Source organism: Schistocerca serialis, chromosome 4, assembly GCF_023864345.2.
Source record: "Schistocerca serialis cubense isolate TAMUIC-IGC-003099 chromosome 4, iqSchSeri2.2, whole genome shotgun sequence".
NCBI classification, from domain to species: Eukaryota; Metazoa; Arthropoda; class Insecta; order Orthoptera; family Acrididae; genus Schistocerca; species Schistocerca serialis.
In genome coordinates, this window is record NC_064641.1 from 745,672,237 (window position 1) to 745,679,734 (window position 7,498).

Here is a 7,498-nt window from a genome sequence, read left to right on the forward strand (position 1 = left end):
CGGCACAGAAACAGAACGGTAGCTCTCTGCAGCGGTGTAGGGTGATCTAACAAGTCTCGATTTGGCTTTTATCAAATGATTCATTTCTTCGAAGGCCCTGAAGGTCCAAATGAGTGTTTAATTCACAGTGTTTGGACGATTTGATTCACGCCCGGTGTGGTTCTGTGTCGTTTTGGGGATGTTTCTCTTACCAAGGCTTTGGCACACTCATTCATGTTATTGAGAACAAGTGACAGGTAGAGCACTTGCCTTGAAATGCAAAGGTCCCGAGTTCGAGTCTTGATCCGGCACACAGTTTTAAACTGGCAGGAAGTTTCATACCAGCGCACACTCCGCTGCAGAGTGAAAATCTCATTCCTGAAACATCCCTCAGGCTGTGGCTAAGCCATTTCTCCGCAATATCCTTTCTTTCAGGAGTGCTACTTCTGCAATGTTCGCAGGAGAACTTCTGTAAAGTTTGGAAGTTAGGAGACGAGGTACTGGCAGAAGTAAAGCTGTGAGGACGGTGCGTGAGTCGTGCTTGGGTGGCTCAGTTGGTAGAGCACTTGCCCGGGAAAGGCAAAGGTCCCGAGTTCGAGTCTCGGTCCGACACATAGTTTTAATCTGCCAGGAAGTTTCAAGTGACAGAATGTTTATTTCAAACTTCTCTGTGACCTTTCTTCTACATCTTCATGATGAGAATGATGTGAACAGTACCTTCATGAAGATGGCAACAACCGGACGCCTAAACTCCTGGTTTGACGAACACTCAATCACCCCATCCTATGTCGACTGGTGCGCTAAATCACTTGATGTTGATGTCATAGAAAATACCGTGAACTTTTCAGTGCAGAGCGTGAAACAGCAGTCAGTAATGACACCTCATAGCTCTTCGGCTGCCCCGCTATATCACCCAATCCAAACTCCATAGAAAATGTATGGGACTCTTTACAACATCGAGCGCAACATAGCGATCAACATCCCCACTGTTGGTGAAGCAGATATACATATATCTGTGGACTCTATCTCAACGAGTTCAAGCAATCATCTAGGCTGGAGATTGAGTTACAAAGTATTCGCTTCATGTCTTGTAAGGGCGACTAATTTTTAGCATTGTGTTCCTATATTTCAGTGCTGGTGTTTTACCTACATGTGGTCAAGTTCTGAAACTGCGTGGATCAGCAAAGGCTTTTTCGCACCAGCCGAACGCAATTAGTGGCGTCGTTTCCATGCCGGAGGACAAGTCGGGGATCAATCGATTAGCCTACACCACGGCCACAAACGGAGCGGAGCGGAGAAGAATCTGCGAGAGGGAGATCTGGGGGAGCAGTGCAAAAGTAGGGCGATGGAGGGAGAGAGGGAGAACTGAGGCAGGACAGGCGAAATACGAGGAGGGTGGTAACGCTGGCTGCGAGGGTGCGGCCTGTAATCACAGCCAAACAACGGGCCTCGCTCGCAGACAACAAACGCGGCCTGCGCTCTCAATCCGGACATCGACTGCTGCCGAAGGCGTGCAGATTAAAAACTCCGCGGCCGTCTCCACCGCCGAGCTGCGTAGGCGCGGTTGGCTGGCGCGGGGGCGGAAAAAGGAGAGGGAGGGGCGAGGACAAGGGTGGGTTGGCACCTCTGCTAAACGGCACACGCCCCCCGACATCACTGTCGCCGGCCTGTTGTTACTGGCCAGGACAAAATTAAAGGTGGACCCAATTTCATTCCTGTAGCGCCAGTTATTCTGCAATGGCAGTACCAGATGAAAAGTCCCGAAGCGTGCACAGTGCTCCGATTAAGCTCGTCGCTTCATACCACTTTTGGCCCATACATGTTTTGAACATAGAGTGAATTAATGCAAAAAATCTTCACTCGGTCGAAAAACTTTTTCTGTCATTCATTGCTCGTTTCAACGCTAACAGTGATCTGCGTGCGTTAAACTGCAAAGGTACAGCGCCTTAATACCTGCTGTGGCGCTGCACGTTTCTTTTTTACCGCCTGCCAGTGTGCAGTAGTGTTCATTTGTGCAGCTAAAAGCTGTAGTAGAAAATACTAGACCACAACTGTGTATTGCAGGTCGCAACGTACATAGAATTGTCCGGTAAACGGGATGTGGCTACCTACTGAAATAAAAGTTTTGACTTGGCAATGTAAATTTTCAGGTGTATTTTTAAGATAAAGATCATAGTCAATATTGCAAAGTCCGTACTACGTGGCAACACAATGTAAAGTTCACACGCACACCACAATCACACACGTAGCCAGTTTAGGGTATTTACACCCGTTACCGAAGTTAATAGAGTTCACCGGATCGTTTAGTTGTGAAAATGCTCGCTCAAATGTTGTGCACTCTGCTCCACACGTAATACCTGTTCCAGTCTTCGATCGCACAACACGCCACGTGGTTTTAACTAACAGTGAAAAGCAATAATTTTGATACCCCGTCCGAAATTCCACACGATTTCCACTATACCGTTCCCTTAAATACACTTTGTTCTACTTCGCGAACTCGTAATTAGCATTTTTCCGCGATTTTAAAGTACTTTCGTCGGAGCTGCTTTCAATGAGATGTTACTAGTTCGAACCCTCAGCCCCGACCCCCCTAGATCACACCAAAGGCTTTGTTTCCAGCATAGATTGGCGCGAGCCTGCATTTTTCTGATTGGCTGATATCACAAACAGCAAATCAGGTTGCAGTATTATCCCGCGCTAACCCGCGCTTTACTTCAATGACCAATCATAGTAAAACATTTCTTTCTATGGCAATTGCTAAATAAATAAATTTAGAAAAGTATCAAATATAAAATTACTCCTTCTGAAATTACCGATTAATTTGTGTTCTACTCAGGATTGATTAGTACCATAAACTGACTGCACATTTAACTAAAAAAAAAATGGTTCAAATGGCTCTGAGCACTATGGGACTCAACTGCTGAGGTCATCAGTCCCCTAGAACTTAGAACTACTTAAATCTAACTAACCTAAGGACGTCACACAACACCCAGTCATCACGAGGCAGAGAAAATCCCTGACCCCGCCGGGAATCGAACCCGGGAACCCGGGCGCGGGAAGCGAGAACGCTACCGCACGACCACGAGCTGCGGACGCACAGTTAACTATAGTAAATCCCCTGTATAGTTTAACTGTTACTTCGTGAATAAACAAAACAATTTTTATTTACTTCTGCTCTTCTTCACTCATACAACACTCACACTGCTAACTACTACATATATAAAACAATTATAATTATGCAAATACATTAAATATTAATCAAACGTTACAACATTGTTTTGACTACGACTGCTAGCACTGTCTGTCAGCTGCTGACCTCTGCTGCCTACTAGTACAACTACGTGCAGCTCTGTAACTCATGGCCATGTCAGCTGGTGACATCTGTCGATGACACATGCCTATAACGATGTCGTCCTAAGAAGTGACAGGAGCGATGCGAAGGCGCTACGCCTCACTGCCATGGTGGCGCGGAGGAGACCATACTGTGCAGTACATAGCGCCACTGAGGTGACGAAAGTCATGGGCACGCAGTATAGACACACATACAGGTGCAGGCAGTATGGTGCACACGAGGTATAAAAGGGCGGTGCATTGGCAGAGCTGTATTTTGTACTCAAGTGACTCATGTGAAAAGGTTTCCGGTGTGATTATGGCCTCACGACGCGAATTAAAAGACTTTGAGCGCGGAATGGTAGTTGGAGCTATACGCATGGGAGATTCCTTTTCGGAATTAGTTAGGGAATTCTGTATTCCGAGACCCTCAGTGTCAAGAGTGTGCCGAGAATACAAAATTTCAGGCAGTGCACATAGGGGACGTGAAATACCACGATATGACTGTCCAAATCATCCCCGAATCCCCGTCATGTTTCATTCTTGGGACATAAACTCGGCCAGAAATTCTAAAAATTGTGAAACAAGAGTCGTCCGACCAAATGCATTTCTTCTATTCCTCTAGTCTAGGTTCTATCTCTTCGGCACCCTCTTTCCTTTTATTATGTTTGTACGAGTATTTCTGATAGTTTTGGAATTCTAGCTCACCCTGTGATACCCAACTTGTTAAAGTGCTGAAAGGATTCGCGAGTGCGACATTCAGTTCTGCAATCACTTTTGCAGCTCCATTGCTGTGTCGTGCGGAGTGCCCACGCGGTTAGAGACGCCATGTCACTAATTGCGCAGCCCCTCCCGCCGGAAGTTCGAGTCCTCCCTCGGGCGTGTGTGTGTGTGTGTGTGTGTGTGTGTGTGTGTGTGTGTGTGTGTTGTTCTTAGCATAAGTTAGTTTAAGTAGTGTGCAAGTCTACGGACCGATGACTTCAGCAGTTTGGTCCCTTAGGAATTCACACACATTTGAACATTTTTCTCTTGCTGTTATTTTCCGTCACGGTCTTCTTCAATGGCAGTGTATCACGAGCACTAAACACACATTTTCGTTTACGTTTTGACCTAGCCGATGATGTTTCCTCCCTCCTTTTTTTTTCTTTATTGAGTTTCGATTCCCTCCGAAGGGGGCGGGCTGGCAGCAGCTTAGTGCGCCGCTCTTCAGCCTACAGAATTTGTTTTAAAAAGATGAAGATAATAAATAATAAAAGCAGGCGATAAAATCGGTGACTTGAATGGTAAAATGGTGGAAAATAGTGGAACGTAAAACATAAAACAAAGGGTTGATGATGCTAATAAAATACATAGGAAGCAGACAGGTAAAAGAATAGACATACAATTAAAAGAACACGGCGTCAGTCTGGTTTCTGTTCGCAAGAGATATAAGATTTACACCCAGCGACAACATGGTTTCTGTTCGCAACACTTTGGAAACACAAAACAACACTGAACATTCACCTGAACAATGCACTAAAAAATTGGCACAAATATGATATACCACAGCCGAGGGCAGATGGGGGGAACCTGGACAGATGTCGGGAAAGCAAAGGGTGGGGGGGGGGGGAGGGGAGAAAAAAACGAAGTGGGGGGAGGGGGGAAAGGAGCCGATGGAGGACGAGGGCCCATAAGAGGCAGGTTTTCTCCCCTTGCCCTGTATGTGGTATAAATCTCCGATACGGAACCTCTCGTAACACGAAACACTTCTGCCAACATAATTACAGAAGCGCCCGTCATACGAGTAGCAACATTCGTCGACGTTCGAGTTTACTTAGCTTCATCATAACGCACTCACAACTACACAGAACATTGTTCTGACCACGAATGACACTTGCAACGTATTGAGGACATTGCACAGGACCCGTTCGTGGCGACATACAACTGCGCCACCCGCTGGCTTGCCTAGCGTCTGGATTTATGTTGAAATATGCATTTCTCGCGGTGTTTTGTCCAACTCCAGTAGTACAATGAAATCCCCATCTACAGTAGCTCACCTCTTAATGCTTCAAAACAAAATAGCGCACCCCGTTGTAAATAAGACATGAGATTGCCCTTTTTTTTTTTGCGCCTCTACTGGAATACTATGCCCTCCAAAATGAACTTACGTTTGAAGAAATTTAGTGGCCGATGTAAGCTGAAAGATACTTAAAATGTCAAGACAGTTTTAGCATGCTATTCACGCTTGGAACTGTCTGATGCGCAGTCCTTCAATCTGGCGACACTCGTCGTCAGTTTATTTTGTCATTGATTGTCTTGGTTTGTAAGCAAGACGCATGATCGCGAAGTGAAAACAATCGTAAGGCACTTTTCACAGGGAAATTTAAACAGATCCACAAAGGCTTCTTCCAAAATAGTAGGAAAGTGTACACAATCGGTACAGAGTGTTTTCTGTCCAGTTCGGAGGGAAAATTCCATTAACGCTGCTGCACTGTTAGCGATCAGTCACTAGAAACGCTCACAACTACAACAGAACACATCGACCAACAGTTCAGGCGACATGTTACAGCAGTGTATGTGAATGCGGAAGCCACAGAAATTTGGGACAAGCTGCAGGTTTCCATTGAGCGAACAGTTCAGGCATCTTTTTGCTCGGTCGTCCAGACTACTTGATTAATAAATGTTGCAATGACAGCTCGAAAGTGCGGCCGCAACTGGATCTCGCAGTCATCCATGTTGGTGCTCAGGTAACGCTGAAAGTTCTGCTGCTGTCGCAACATTATTTGGCAGAATCTCTGTCTCCCTCTCTCTCTCTTTCTCTTTCACCCTCTTTTCTAGTATATTTCGGCATTTATTGTGCGTAATTCTCCCCCGTTCGCTGAGCTGTTGCTGTCGATTGAATAAGCTGCACAAGTTTTACAGTTTAAGCACACTTTGGCACTCATTTAAGTGCTACCACATCTGTTACGTGCTATCATACCTGTTTCTTTACGCCTGTCTTCAAATTAGTTTTGTAATTTTCCAGTGTATACTTCATTTCTGTCAGCAGCTTTGTAACTTGGGTCTATGTAGTGCCTACAAGCCCGTCTCAATGGTTCAAATGGCTCTGAGCACTATGGGACTTAACATCTTAGGTAATCAGTCCGCTAGAACTTAGAACTACTTAAACCTAACTGACCTAAGGACATCACAAACATCCATGCCCGAGGCAGGATTCGAACCTGCGAGCGTAGCAGCCCGCCTCAATGGCCCCAATGCCCAAAAATATATTGTAACAAAGGAATTAGTTATATAGCCGTGTCAGGTCATCGGTGGTGAAACTGCTCAACTTTTTGAAATATTCCAAGCTGCAGTAAATAAGTGCAATAATGAATTGCCAAAACAACCAAATCTGAGGTAATTTCAGCAAAATAAGATCAGACGTCCATTATGGACGTGTCTGAGCTTGATGATAATTCCAGCGATTAAGCGAGAGTCTAAGATTAATTAGGTCTGTAATTAGGAATTTGATACCTGAACAGTGTAAGGCGGGTGACTGTTTTAGTAAGAACAGACAGCACAAGGGAAGCTTACTGCAACTTTTGGAAGCATTTCGAAAGCTCTGCGAAAGTCAAGAAGCTTGGTATCAATTCGGACCAGATTATCTACAGCTTGCTAGGTTTTGCCAACGATTTATCGATTATACGATTAATTTCTTGTATCTTTTTTATGATTCCCTTTGAGTAGTGTAAAAAACTAGGTATACACAGACAGGTCCCCAATTCATAGCAGAGGATAGGGATGCGGTGCCTGGTTGCAAATTTATCGCATAGCACTATAAAGCAGCAGTTGGCTCGTCGGTCCGCACATTACGCAAGCTCCCGTTAAGTTAATGAGTGTTGCCGCGGCTCGCAGGCTAGCGCGATGCTCCTTCGTTAGCGTTCGAGTCGTCTGCGAAGGCAGCGGCTCCGGCTAGGGGCACGCTGAGCTTTGAGCTGTGACGTCACGGCCCCGCGACGCACCGCTCATTACCAGAAGTGACGTCACGGCCGGCGTCAAAAGCGACATAAGCTGTCTGCGCAAATGAACTGCCCGTCCCCAGGCGTGTGGTTTTCGGATATGCGACGCGATGCGAGAGCCAAATATTGTGCTAACAGCTTTACGCCGGCGCTGTCGCATCCTGGAGCTCTGCGGAAAACGCCATTTTCTGCAAATACTCCGACGGTAGTTA

The 7,498-nt window shown here is 45.8% G+C and overlaps 1 non-coding gene across 1 annotated transcript; it reads left to right on the top strand.

Moving 5' to 3' along the window:
- The first annotated feature begins 518 nt into the window (after positions 1 to 518).
- On the top strand, positions 519 to 593 carry Trnas-gga (transfer RNA serine (anticodon GGA)). The gene has a single exon. It is a non-coding gene; the product is annotated as a tRNA-Ser (tRNA).
- The last annotated feature ends 6,905 nt before the right edge of the window (positions 594 to 7,498 follow it).